The sequence below is a fragment of the Hylobates moloch genome, unplaced genomic scaffold (genome assembly GCF_009828535.3).
Source record: "Hylobates moloch isolate HMO894 unplaced genomic scaffold, HMol_V3 SCAFFOLD_1, whole genome shotgun sequence".
Classification (NCBI taxonomy): domain Eukaryota; kingdom Metazoa; phylum Chordata; class Mammalia; order Primates; family Hylobatidae; genus Hylobates; species Hylobates moloch.
In genome coordinates, this window is record NW_026652276.1 from 221,448,762 (window position 1) to 221,463,895 (window position 15,134).

Here is a 15,134-nt window from a genome sequence, read left to right on the forward strand (position 1 = left end):
CTGAACTCCCATATGCTACTGAAAGAAGTAAAAATTAGTATATAATATTATAGGAGGACAATCTAGCCATGTTCATCAAGAGTGTTTGACATAAAAATTCAATTTCTGGGCTCCTCTCTCTATGCAGTAGCTGCCCTTTTATTCCTTTATTTTTTAATAAGCTTGCTTTCACTTAAAAAAAAAAACAAAAAACGGCCATGAACAGACACTTCTCAAAAGAAGACATTTATGCAGCCAAAAAACACATGAAGAAATGCTCATCATCACTGGCCATCAGAGAAATCCGAATCAAAACCACAGTGACATACCATCTCACACCAGTTAGAATGGCCATCATTAAAAAATCAGGAAACAACAGGTGCTGGAGAGGATGTGGAGAAATAGGAACACTTTTACACTGTTGGTGGGACTGTAAACTAGTTCAACCATTGTGGAAGTCAGTGTGGCGATTCCTCAGGGATCTAGAACTAGAAATACCATTTGACCCAGCCATTCCATTACTGGGTATATACCCAAAGGACTATAAATCATGCTGCTATAAAGACACATGCACACGTATGTTTATTGCGGCACTATTCACAATAGCAAAGACTTGGAACCAACCCAAATGTCCAACAACGATAGACTAGATTAAGAAAATGTGGCACGTATACACCACGGAATACTATGCAGCCATAAAAAATGATGAGTTCATGTCCTTTATAGGGACATGGATGAAACTGGAAAACATCATTCTCAGTAAACTATAGCAAGGACAAAAAACGAAAACATCATTCTCAGTAAACTATCGCAAGGACAAAAAACCAAACCCCGCATGTTCTCACTCATAGGTGGGAATTGAACAATGAGAACTCATGGACACGGGAAGGGGAACATCACCCTCCGGGGACTGTTGTGGGGTTGGGGGAGGGGGGAGGGACAGCATTAGGACATATACCTAATGCTAAATGACGAGTTAATGGGTGCAGGAAATCAACATGGCACATGGATACATATGTAACAAACCTGCACATTGTGTACATGTACCCTAAAACCTAAAGTATAATAATAATAAAAATAAATAAATAAATAAAAAAAAAACGGGCCGGGCACGGTGACTCAAGCCTGTAATCCCAGCACTTTTGGAGGCCGAGGCGGGCGGATCACGAGGTCAGGAGATCAAGACCATCCCGGCTAACACGGTGAAACCCCGTCTCTACTAAAAATACAAAAAAATTAGCCGGGTGTGGTGGCGGGCGCCTGTAGTCCCAGCTACTCGGAGAGGCTGAGGCAGGAGAATGGCATGAACCCAGGAGGTGGAGCTTGCAGTGAGCCGAGATCGCGCCACTGCACTCCAGCCTGGGGGACAGAGAATGACTCCGTCTCAAAAAAAAAAAAAAAAAGAATTTCCAGGGATCTATTCCTTAAAAAATACAGATGCGTTTAGGCCTATAAACAAAAGTATTTTTCACAAAGTGTTGGAGGAGATTTTTAATATTAAAAGAAAGAAGGAGCTGCGCACAATGGCTCACACCTGTAGTACCCCAGCTATTGGAGAGGCTGAGACATGAAGATCCCTTGAGTCCAGGAGTTCGAGGTTACAGTGAGCTATGATCACGCCACTGCAGTCGACCCTGGGCAACAAAGTGAGACCCCTGACTCTAAGCAAAACAAAACAAAATGATTAAATACAATGTTCTAAATGATCTTCTATTGCCTTGAGGTGAAGTCCCACTGCAAGGCTCTGGGCAAGCTGCCTAACCCCTGTCTGCCCCCCAGTATCCCCCAAAATGAAAAAATTTGTGTCAAAGAAACAGAGAAAGAGGTCGGGCCACCCCTTGCCATCTCCTTCCACTACTTTCGGCGGCTTTTTTTTTTTTTGAGACAGGGTCTCACTCTGTCGCCCAGGCTGGAGTACAGTGGCACGATCTCAACTCACTGCAACCTCCGCTTCCCAGGCTCAAGCGATTCTCCAGCTTCAGCCTCCCAAGTAGCTGGGACTATAAGCATAAGCCACCATGCCTGGCTAATGTTTGTATTTTTTGTAAAAACATGGTTTCATCATGTTGCCCAGGCTGGTCTCAAATTCCTGAGCTCAAAGTGATCTGCCCACCTAGGCCTCCAAAAGTGCTGGGATTACAGGCATAAGCCACCGTGCCCGGCCACAGTGCCTTTTCATTTGACTGTACTCTCTAAAAACTGCACCCATGCTCTGATATCCAAGAACAATTAAGCACAAAGTAAGCAGCTAAACTTAATGTCTCCAGTTATGAGTCTGTAGAACCAACCTAAATATACAATAATAGGGGAATAATTAAATAAATTATGGTATGTCTGAATGGCTGAATCATTTATAATCATTTGCCATGAAGACTTTTTAATGACATGAGAAAATGTCAAGTGAAAAAAAGTGGGAGCCAGTTAAATCTAATTAACTCAACTGTGTTTACATAATACTTACAAATAAATAGGGAATATAGTAGTTCTCTCTGGGTAGTGAAATGATGGATAATTTTAATTTTCTTCTATATACTTTCTTAAAAAGCCTATAATAAACATCTATACAATTTTTATAATGGAAGGGAAACACCCACAGCATTAGAAAAGTACTATATTTTAGGCTGGGCATGTTGGCTTATGCCTGTAATCCCCACACTTTGGTAGGCCAAGGTGGGAGGAACACTTAAGCCCAAGAGTTTGAGAACAGCCTGGGCAACATAGTGAGACTCCATCTCTACAAAAACTTAAAAAAAAAAAAAAAAAAAAATAGCCAAGCGTGGTGGCTCATGTCTGTGGTCCCAGCTACTCAGGTGGCTAAGGCAGGAGGATCGCTTGAGCCCAGGGGTTCAAGGAGGCAGGGAGCTATGATCGCACCATTGCACTCCAGCCTGTACCACAGGGTGAGACCTTGCCTGCCCCCTGCCGCACCAAAAAAAGTAATGTAATTTATCCTCATATTCAAGGGAAAAAATCCACAAAATGGCTTGTATGATAAATCTACAACAGTAGTCAAGGTAGGGAACACATTCAAGAGCACCCAATACTCAAGAAAGAATCACAGGGCTTGGCTCTCAGATCTATGTTCACTGGAACTGTTACACTACTTATTTTCACTAGCCACAGCTCAATAGATACACCCAAACCTTAGAGGCTAAGAGACCTAGCAGAAAGGCCATTCTTGCAACTTGTAGATAAAAGAAACAAAGTTGAGGTGGTTACAATTATGTACACATGACAGTTGTTTTCCTTACTAGCTGTTAGCCCCTGGGACAAGTCATGCTCTATAAATCACAAGTGGTCATCCATAAAATGGCTTATTTCATTTGAGAGTTGTAAGGCTAAAAGTAACAATATATGTGACATATTCAGATAATTATATTAGCCACTGATCTGCCAAGGATTAATTCCAAATCAGTAGAATTTAACTAATTTCCTTTTAAAGTCATTCTTCTTGGAAAATGTTAATAAAATCACATGCAGAGTAGGACTATAAAATTTCACTCACAAAATGTAAATAAACTTCCTGTCTGTAATTCCAGGAAGTTACAAAAACAAGAACTACTAGTGTTATGACTAAATTTACTTCCATCCTGAAAATTAAACATGAAACCCAAGTGGAAAAACTCAAAACTTTAATCATTCTCTATGAATCGTAGCTTTTTGAACTGGACACCTTCCCACCTCAAAACACTGTAGTATGTACTCCAGGAAAGGGCATGGGATATGAAATTCAATAACGTATCGTGTAAAATCATAACTCCAAAAATAAATGCTCCAACAGATTGAAATTACAGTACATTCGCAATAGAGCTGCATAACCTAGGGCTGTACAGTTACATTAATAGCTTTAAATAACTACCAAGATATTTGAGGCCATTTGGATTTAGTTTCTAAATAAACCATCTTTTCCTAAGCTACAATGATTGGGGAGAAAAGGCTTAATAAGCACATTGGAAAAATAGGCTTTATTCTATTCTTTTATTTATTTATTTTTTTCTGAGACAGAGTCTGGCTCTGTTGCCCAGGCTGGAATGCAGTGGCACGATCTCAGCTCACTGCAACCTCCGTCTCCCAGGTTCAACAGATTCTCGTCTCGGCCTCTCGAGTAGCTGGGATTGCAGGCGCCCGCCATCATGCCTAGCTAATTTTTGTATTTTTAGTAGAGACGGGGTTTCACCATGTTGGCCAGGCTGGTCTCGAACTCCTAACCCCAGATGATCCACCCGCCATGGCCTCCCAATGTGCTGGGATCACAGGCGTAAGCCACCATGCCCGGCCTTATTTATTTATGTATTTATTCATTTAGACAAGGTTTCACTTTGTCACCCAGACTGGAGTGCAGCGGCACAACCCCAGCTCACTGCAGCCTCGACCTCTCAGGCTCAAGCAATCCTTTGGGAATACAGGCGCACATGCCACCACATCCAGCTTATTTTTTGTATGTTAAGTCAGGGTTTTGCCATGTTGTCCAGGCTGGTCTTGAATTCCTGGCCTCAGGCAATCCTTCCACCTCAGCCTTCCAAAGTGCTGAGACTACAGGCATGAGCCACCTCGCCCAGGAAAACAGTTTTAAACATTCACCTGCTGTGTGCATGATGACATTTAAAATGAATACTATAACATTTGGTCCTATGCAATTACAATAATAATAATAATACCTTGCACATGTATCCTATCTATCGCAGCAGTGATTTCCAATCATCCATGAGCTCAGACCCTGGGGTGTACAGGAGTTTTTGTCAAGTCTGAGTCCATGAAGCACATCCTACTTTTTGAAGAATACCCTCTTTACCACTCTAAATACACACTGAACAAATGGGTAACATTTTTCAAGTATGTGTAAATGCTGTTATAATTAATAAAACCAAATTTCATTTCAGTGTTTCTGAATTCACTGTAGCTTGTCATTTAGTATTTTCTCAATCGGTGAATTTTTATTTTTTAAAGCCTACAGCACCCGGTATTCCCAGGCAGTGTCCCACCCAAGCACTAACCAGGCCCCACCATACTTAGCTTCTAAAGTCAGACAAGGCAGGCCATGTTCAGGGTGGTATGCAGGTATGGTTGTAGACTCTATTAATGAATACTGAATACACAATTATCAACCAACAGTTGTCAGCAACAAGAATTTTAACATTATAGTATTTTTAATTGACAAATACAATTATATATATTTGTCATGTAAAACATGTTTTAAAATATGTGCACATTGTGGAATGGCTCAGTCAAGCTAGTTAATATATCCATTACCTCACCTACTTATTTTTTGTGGTGAGAAAACTTAAAATCTACTCTCCTAGCAATTTTCAAAATAGAGTACATTGTTATTAACTATAGTCACTGGTAGGGCACAGTGGCTCACAGGCCTATAATATTAGCACTTTGGGAGGCCGAGGCAGGTGGACTGCTGGAGTTCAGGAGTCTGAGACCAGACTGGGCAACACAGCAAAACCCCATCTCTACAAAAAATACAAAAATATTAGCCAGGTCGGGTGTGGTGACTCACACCTGTAATCCCAGCACTTTGGCAGGCTGAGGTGGGTGGATCACTTGAGGTCAAGAGTTCGAGACCAGCCTGACCAACGTGGCGAAACCCCATCTCTACTAAAAATACAAAAAATTAGCCAGGCGTGGTGATGCACAACTGTAATCCCAGCTACTCGGGAGGTTGAGGCACAAGAATCACTTGAACCTAGAAGGTGGAGGCTGCAATGAGCCGAAATCATGCCACTGCACTCCAGCCTGGGTAACAGACCAAGACGTATATATATATATATGTTAGTCGGGTGAGATGGCACAAGCCTATAGTCCCAGCCACTCCAGAGGCTGAGATGGGAGGATCGCCTGGGAGTTAGAGGCTCAGCGAGCTGCGACTGCGCCATTGCACTCCGGCCTGGGTGACAGAGTGAGGGCCTGCCTCAAAAAAGCAAAACCTGTAGTCACCATATTGTACAATAGATCTCTTCAACTTATTCCTCCTAACTGAAATTTTGTATCCTTTGGCCAACATCTCCCAAAACCCCCATTAGAATTATTTTAAAAGACAAAAAAAAAAAAATCCTTGTTAAAAATAAGATTCTGGACAGGCAGGGTGGCTCATGCCTGAAATTCCAATAATTTGGGAGGTCAAGGTGGCAGGACTGCTTGAGCCCAGGAGTTTGAGACCAGCCTGGGAAACATGGCAAAACCCCATTTCCACGAAAAATACAAAAAGTAGCCAGGTGTGGTGGTGCGTGCCTGTAGTCCCAGCTACTCAGGAGGCTGAGATGGGAGAATCACTTGAGCCTGGGAGGTAGAGGCTGCAGTGAGCCGAGATTGCGCCACTGCATTCCAGCCTGCACGACAGAGTGAGACCCTGTACCAAAAAAAAAAAGAAAAGAAAAAAGAAAGGATTCCTTTGCTTCCATTCTCTCCAGAAAAAAAAAAACACTGGTAAGATTCTTGCCATCAAATAAAATCCAGAAAACCATTGGTCAGGCATGGTGGTTCACGCCTGGAATCCCAGCACTTTGGGAGGCCGAGGCAGGCGGATCACGAAGTCAGGAGTTCAAGACCAGCCTGGCCAACATGGCAAAACCCTGTTTCTACTAAAAATACAAAAATGAGTTGGGCGTAGTGGTGGGCGGTTGTAATCCCAGCTACTCAGGAGGCTGAGGCAGGAGAATCGCTTGAACCTGGGAGGCAGAGGGTGCAGTGCCAAGATCATGCCACTGCACTCCAGCCTGGGCAACAAGAGCAAGACTCCATCTTAAAAAATAAAATCCAGAACCATTAAGCCACCTTCTACTTTCCAAAGCAAGTTCACAATCACTAACCTGTGATTTTTACAGTGAAGTTTTTCTTAGTCCTAGAAGACTACCCATTAAAAATGGTAATTTCCAGAATGGAACACAATAGTGAAACCACCTTTGCAAAACTGTAACTGAGGAAATTATGACAGTGAAAGAAATCAGAACTAACTGGCTCTATCTTGCTTCTAACCCTTAAGGAATGTCCTTGTTCATTCCTGGGCACAGGCTGAACTAACTTTAGGAAGGAATTCAGTTCATGGTTTGACTCTGAAACAAAATTGATAACAGACCCCCTTCTTGCCTGGGGTCCAGTCTGCCTTTGCAGGACTAACGAATTAGCTACAAGATTAGAAATTACAATTTAGGGGTCATGCAACCTCTGGGGTCTGAACCTCACCAAATTGCTCCTGGGGATAACATCACTATTGTAAAACCTAAGATCAGTGCTTGAGATATTTTGCAGACCCTGTACTCAATAGATCAGCTGACACCACCCAGACTGGTAATCTGGCTCAACCAGCTCTGCCATTCCACCCAGGAACAGAAGACAGCAAGAAAAACTCACTCTGGCCCCCAATGACTCCATCTCCAACCTGACCAATCAGCACTCCCCACTTCCCAAGCCCCTACCCGCCAAATTATCTTTAAAAACTCTGATCCCCGAATGCTCGGGGAGACTGATTTGAGTAATAATAAAACTCCCACCTCCCACACAGCCAGCTGTGTGTGAACTACTGTTTTGCCATTGCAGTTCCCCTGTCTTGATTAATTGGCTCTGTCTAGGCAGCAGGCAAGGTGAACCCATTGGGCGGTTACAATAGTGTGCAATCACTGCTAAGTAAAAGATGACTTCGCACTGCAGCAACACGTCCAGGTGGAAGGCAATGCTGCCTTCTACAACGCTGCTTTGGGATATAAAATTTCCCCCAATTATTATTTCTAATTTCACTTTCTATAGTGGTATTTAGAGTCCTTTCCAACCCAAATACAAAGCTGTTTCAGAGGCCAAGGCAAGAGGATCATTTGAGGACAGTAGTTCAGTACCAGCCAGGGCAACAGACCCCGTCTCCACAAAAAAATTTAAAATTTCGCCAGATGCGGTGGCACGCACTGTAGTCCCAACTACTAGGGAGGCTGAGGCAGGAGGATCACTTGAGGCCAGGCCTTCAAGGCTATAGTGAGCTATGATGATGTCACTGCACTCCTGCCTAGGTGACAGAGGAAGATCCTGCCTCAAAAAAACAAAACAAAACAAAAAAACCCCAACTGTCTCGTATTAGGAACTCTCTGAAGAAAGTCTACTGCAGAGTAGGCAGGGGAGTGGTCAGCAGGAAAAGAGATGACATACATGAAGCTACCACACACCCACTCTGCCCTATTCATCTCATCTGCCCAGCCTTTCCACACACCCACCCCCAGCCCTTTTGACCATGCTCTCTGGAAACAGAGATACACGGTTAGCAAGCCCCGGATCTGTGCTCTCCGGAAACCTAGTTACATGGTTAGCAGGCACCATATCCTTACAAGACTCCGGGCGCTGCCGATACCTTCACTTCCCCTAAGGCCTTTCAAGAGGAGCAATCTTCTCTCCCCCAACCTATATGCCTCAAGGACACAAGGAGTCCATGTTCTCTTTGTTCCCCGAGGTTGTTTCTGGACCGCTGTCTTCCTGCCAAGACCCCAGCTTCTTTGAAACTCACACCTTGGGGCTCTATAGCCTGCGGTTCCCCATAGATGTCAGGGACTGATCCCCCCGCACTCCCGTGCCATGGTCACCCAAGCTCCATCCCCACCGCCAGGTGGATAAGCTCCCTCCCGGGCCTCTCAGTTCCGGTTCTCTTCACCACCACCCTTCTCCTCCATCCCCCAATAAAAACCCACACAAGGCTGAAGCCTGGTAGCCAGATTTCAAACCTCCTACTTCCTTTCCTTGCAGATCACTTACCTGAATATACCACACCTCAACAGTCATTTGACCTCAACAAGGCTCCCAATTCAGTAGCCTCATTTTTCCCTTATCCATCCCCCTCCTGTCCTCATTTCCTGCCTTACCAACTTAGAATCTACAGTGCCCTTCCTTGTCTCCGTCCTTCTCCTTCCCTGCACCAAAGCAGCTGAGTTTTGCCACAGAAAAATCACTCAAGCAGGCTGATTTCACTTTTTAGATTCAAAACCACAAACCTCAAAGAGCATGCAACACTGCCCAGCAAGCCTACTACACTTCCCAGTAATTTTGCTTTCTCAACCTGTGACAGCGATTTCACACTTCTCTTTTTAAACTTCCAACATCGTTCTCGCCTCCTTCCTCTGGTATCATACCTTTATGTCAACAATTCCCAGATTCATGGCTCTAACTTAGACCCTCCAGGATCCAAATGACCAATTAATATCCCTCCAAAATCTGAAACAGAACTCTCAGGCCAGGCACAGTGGCTCACGCCTGTAATCCCAGCACTTTGGGAGGCCAAGGCAGGAAGATCACTTGAGATCAGGAGCTCGAGGCCAGCCTGGCCAACATAGTGAAACTCCATCTCTACTAAAAATACAGAAATGAGCCATCATGGCGGCATGCGCCTTGTAATCCCAGCTACTCAGGAGGCTGAGGCAGGAGAATCACTTGAATCCGGGAGGCAGAGGTTGCAGTGAGCCGAGATCAGACCACTGCACTCCAGTCTGGGTGACAGAGTGAGACTCCATTTCAAAAAAATAAACAGTAAGATAAAACACAACTCTTCATTTCTCCCTCCAAATCTATCCCTCCCCTGTGGAGTTCTAATTAGAGAAAAAGGAGTCAGGCTGTGGGATCATGGAAAACCAAAAAGAATAAGCAGATAAACTGTAAGTCTGCCTTTCTCACAATCTTCCTGCACCCAGTAATCAGCAGACACTCAGCTGATAGAAAAATACAAGTTAGTTCACTGCAACCTTATCGTTATCTGTACTGCACAAAGCCCTCTTCAGCACACAGCACCATCCTATAAAATCTCCAGCAAGCCTTTATCTCCTTGCAGTCAGCTCCTCTCTTGCTGACCTTCCTGTTGCTTCCTTGCAAACATACTCTCATACCTTCTCTAATAAATCTGCCCTTCTATACCTATAACTGTCTTGGTAAATTCTTCTCACCGCCTACACCACCAGCCCAGATAGTCACTGATCACCTGCAACATTTTGGTGGCCTGTATGGGAAACTCTCCTTATGGAGAACCCTCTCCCCTCCGTTTCTCTTTCCCAACTTGGAACCCTCGGTGGACGGCATCTAAGCAGGAAGATAACTGAAGGTCCTGGCTGGAGCTATACTCCAGTGACACTGAAAGGCATCCGTGTAACCTTCACCAGCCCAGATAGTCACTAATCACCTGCGACATCCCTTGGTATTCCCCATCTCAGCAAAGGTACTGCTATTCCTTACAGTCAACCAAGGTAACTATGAGGTAGCCTTTACTTCTTTTCCCTTAACTTCTACATCCAACCCGTTACTAAATCCAGTCCTTTTCACCTCCAAAATATATCCCAAATCCCAACCTCCAGATGGATAAGCTCACTCCCCAGCCTCTTGGTTCTGGTCCTCTTCACTGCCACCCTCTTCTCTCCATCCTCACTGCCACCGCCCTAAGATAAACCACCAGCAGCATCTCCCACCTGCCTACCTCAACAGCTTCTGCTTAAAACCCTTTACTGCCTTCCCAAGACTGAGATAAAAACACAGATTCTTTGCCACAGCCTTCAAAGCCTGTCTAACCTCTGCAGGTAAATAGGACACTTAGGGCTGGGGAGGGACAGGGCTGACCGATGGGTTTGTACAGATGGAGGAGGAGCCTGCCTGAGCCAATATCTAAACTGCAGAGGTTGGGTTTTGTTTTATTTCATTACTTTTCAACTGGTATTATATGCCTAAGGTATAAAACTCAAAAGATATGGCTGGGTGCAGTGGCTCACGCCTATAATCTCAGCACTTTAGGAGGCTGAGGTGGGCAGATTACCTGAGGTCAGGAGTTTGAGACCAGCCGGGCCAACATGGGGAAACTATGTCTCTACTAAAAATACAAAAATTATCCGGAAGCAGTGGCATGCGCCTGTAATCCCAGCTACTCAGGAGGCTGAAGCAGAAGAATCGCTTGAACCCAGGAGGTGGAGGTTGCAGTGAGCTGAGATTGCGCCACTGTACTCCAGCCTGGGTGACAGAGCAAGACTCCATCCCCCCCCGCCAAAAAAACTCAAAGGATACAACTCCCTCCTGTGTACTCAGTCCACCCTGATCTCCTAACCAGTTTCTTTCACATCTTCTTTCTTTCCTTCAGGGGCACAATCTGTGCCTCTGCACACATACCAGGCAGAGCCCCCAAGATCACACATGCAAGCACACAGCACACACTATCTGTTGTGCATTTTCTTCACTTACCAGAGGCTGGAGGTCCATCCATATCAGCACCCGCAGAGCTGAACACGTGCACCGTCCTCCCTGACATGAATGAATCTTTAGATATTTAACCAGTCCCCCACTGAGCAGCTGGGTGGTTCCCCATCCTTTGCCAGGCCGCCTGGTGAGGATCTAGCCTGTCTCCTTTCTACTGTGCCCACCTACCTCCCACCCTCACCACCACCATCTCCCCACACCAAATCACTCTCCTGTCCCTGAACCCATCAGGCCTCCTCTTGCTTCGGGCTTTGTGTTTGTTGTTCCACAAGAGAAGTGCTTTTGTCCTGCTTCTTGGCAAATGGCTTGCTCCTTCCTTTTCTTGGCTAGTCAATGAAATGTCACCCCCTAGAGGGAGCTCCCTGATCACACTATCTAAAATGGTCTCCCCTGGCTACTACCTCTCTCATCTCTTTTGCCATTTCCTTCCTTCAGAGCATCTCTCCCAATTATCTGGTTTAACTGTTTCCATGTCTACTGTTCATCTGTAAGCTCCATAAAAGCAGTGGCTCTCTCTGTCCTGAGTCCCACAGCTACATCCACAGGACCCAGCAGAGCACTGAGAATGATCAATAAAGATTTTTTGGGCCGGGCACGATGGCTCACACTTGTAATCTCAACACTTTGGGAGGCCAAGGCAGACAGATGGCTTGAGCCCACGAGTTTGGGACCAGCCTGAGCAATATGGTGAAACTCTGTCTCTACAAAAACATACAAAAATTAGCAGGGCATGGTGGTGCACACCTATAGTCCCAGCTACTCGACAGGCAGAGGCGGGAGGATCGCTCGAAGCCGGTAGGTGGAGACTGAAGTGAGCCAAGGTTGCACCATTGCGCTCCTGTCTGGGCAACAGAGTGAGACCCCATATCAAAAAAAAAAGTTTTTTTTGAATCAATGAATTGGTTGACTGACGGCAGAACAATGAATGCTTACAAAGTACTGGGCACCATGCTAGGTACCTACCATGCATTACTGCATTTAGTTCTCTCAATGTTTTACAGATGAGAAAACAGATATTAGAAAGTAATTTCTAGGTCTGGTCCAGTGGCTCATGCCTATAATCCCAGTACTTTGGGAGGCCAAGGTGGGAGGATCACTTAAGCTCAGGAGTTTAAGACCAACCTTGGCAACATAGGGAGACCCCATCTCTACAAAAAATACAAAAATTAGCTAGTCGTGGTGGTGGACACCTGTGGCCCCATCTACTTGGGAGGCTGAGGTGGGAGGATCACTCGAGCCTGGGAGGCTGAGGCAGCAGTGAGCCATGACTGCACCACTGCACTCCCGCCTGGGCTACAGAGCGAGACTCCATCTCAAAAAAAAAAAAAAATTTTTTTTTGGAGACAGGGTCTCGCTGTCACCCAGGCGGGAGTGCAGTGGCGCGATCTTGGCTCACTGCAACGTCTGCCTCCCAGGTTCAAGCAATTCTTCTGCCTCAGCCTCCTGAGTAGCTGGGACTACAGGCATGCACCACCACATCCAGCTAATTTTTGTATTTTTAGTAGAGACAGGGTTTCACCATATTGGCAAGGCTGGTCTTGAACTCCTGACCTCGTGATCTGCCCGCCTCAGCCTCCCAAAGTGCTGGGATTACAGGTGTGAGCCACCGTGCCCAGCCCTCAAAAATTTTTTAAAAAAGAAAGCAATCTCTCTCAAGCGATGGAGTGCACATTCCAACTCAGACCTAATTCTAGATCCTATGTTAAAGATTAAAATAGAAAATACTCCAAGCTGGGTAAAATACAGTAGTTAGAACTATCACACCCTTCATGCATTAAAAAAGAGCTATAAAGCCGGGCACGGTGGCTCACGCCTGTAATCTCAGCACTTTGGGAGGCCAAAGTGGGTGGATCACAAGGTCAGGAGTTCAAGACCAGCCTGGCCAAGATGGTGAAACCCCGTCTCTACTAAAAATATAAAAATTAGCCAGGCGTGGTGGCAGGTGCCTATAATCCCAGCTACTCGGGAGGCTGAGGCAGAGAATTGCTTGAATCTGGGAGGCAGAGGCTGCAGTGAGCTGAGATGGTGCCACTGCACTCCAGCCTGGGGTGACAGAGTGAGACTCTGTCTCAAATTTAAAAAAAAAAAAAAAAAGAAAGAGCTATAAAAAAATAAAAATAGGCTGGGTGCGGTGGCTCACGCCTGTAATCCCAGCACTTTGGGAGGCTGAGGCAGGTGGATCACTTGAGGTCAGGAGTTCTAGACCACCCTGGCGAATATGGCAAAACCCTGTCTCTACTAAAAACACAAAAATTGGCCAGGTGTGGTGGTGGGTGCCTGTAATCCCAGCTACTCGGGGGCTGAAACAGGAGAATTGTTTGAACCCAGGAGGCAGAGGTTGCAGTGAATCGAGATCCCCCTACTGCTCTCCAACCTGGGCAACAGAGCAAGACTCCATCTCAAATAATAAATAAATAAATAAATAAATAAATAATAAATAAATAAATAAAAGAACTAGCACACCTAAATTCAGAGGTATATACCAAGGAGGCGGAAAAAAACATCTTACTGGTAAGAGCGGTTCTCTTACACACTCAAAGGAGAGGGGCATTAGATGGGCAATTACTCACCTCCCAGACTTCAGTTTTTATGTCTGCACAGTAAAAAGATTATGTGTATTCAAAGTGTAAAGAAGAATGTGGGAAATTATTAAATGGATAGTTGAGTTCGCCATTTTTACAGTATTGTGTATGTTGCAGTTTAGCATCTCAATGCTCACACTCATACAACTATCTTTTTTTTTTTCAGAGATAGGGTCTTACTCTGTTACCCAGGCTGGAGTGCAGTGGCGTGATCATAGTTCACTGCAGCCTCAATCTCCTACCTAGGTTTAAGTGATCCTCCTGCCTCAGCCTCCAAAGTTGCTGGGACTACAGGTGGGCACCATCACACCTGGCTAATTTTCTTAGTTTTTGTAGAGACAGGGTCTTGCTATGTTAACCAGTCTGGTCTTGAATTCCTGGCCTTAAGAGATAGATCCTCCTGCCTTAGCCTCCCAAAGCCCTAGGATTATGGGCATGAGCCACTGTACCCAGCCACAAGTATCTTTTTTATCCCACATTATCTCATATGAACCCATTTACTTGTACCTCATAAATCCTTTTTATTCATAATTCATCTGTCTTCCTGTAATTTTTCTCTCTTCTTAAATTATCTCATTACCACAGGCATAAAATACTTGGCATTTATCTGTAAATATCTCTCATTTTATTCCAGGGTTTCCAAAACCACATTCTTCCTCCCTGTTTTTGGACATGTTCCAAAGACAACTAGTTTTCAAGATAAAAATCTTTCCCTCTTTTACACAAAGGATTTATAATCAAGTTAATGGTCACTGCAGTGACATGACATTAACACTGATGAAGAGAGCACAAATCAGAACCTCAAACAATGAACAAGGCAATTGATCCTGACAGGTAGAAAGCAGCAAGACACTGTTGACTTAACTTTTATAAAAGTGTTGTTTCCGGGTCACCTTCTTAGGCAGAGACTGCAAATCAAAGACTAATAGAAGAATGGTGTCATTCAAGAGACAAGCCAGGTATGGACTCTAAGACCCTCCACTTAAATAGCTTCTCTGAATCTCAATTTCTTTTTTTTTTTTTTTTTTTTCCACAGAGTCTGAGGCCGGGCACAGTGGCTCACGCCTGTAATTCCAGCGCTTTGGGAGGCCGAGGCAGGCGGACCACGAGGTCAGGAGATCCAGACCATCATGGCCAATATGGTGAAACCCCATCTCTACTAAAAATACAAAAATTAGCCCGGCGCCGTGGTGGCGGGCGCCTGTAGTCCCAGCTACTTGGGAGGCTGAGGCAGGAGAATCACTTGAACCCGGGAGGCGGAGGTTGCAGTGAGCCGAGATAGTGCCACTGCACTCCAGCCTGGGCGACAAGAGCAAAAACTCAGTATCAAAAAAAAAAGACAGAGTCTAGCTCTGTCGTCCAGGCTGG

At 45.0% G+C, this 15,134-nt stretch overlaps 1 protein-coding gene across 6 annotated transcripts in view; it reads right to left on the minus strand.

The window, feature by feature from the left end:
- The window catches only part of SLC37A3 (solute carrier family 37 member 3), an 86,645-nt gene that overhangs the window by 70,227 nt on the left and 1,284 nt on the right, over positions 1-15,134 (minus strand). The window lies entirely within an intron of this gene.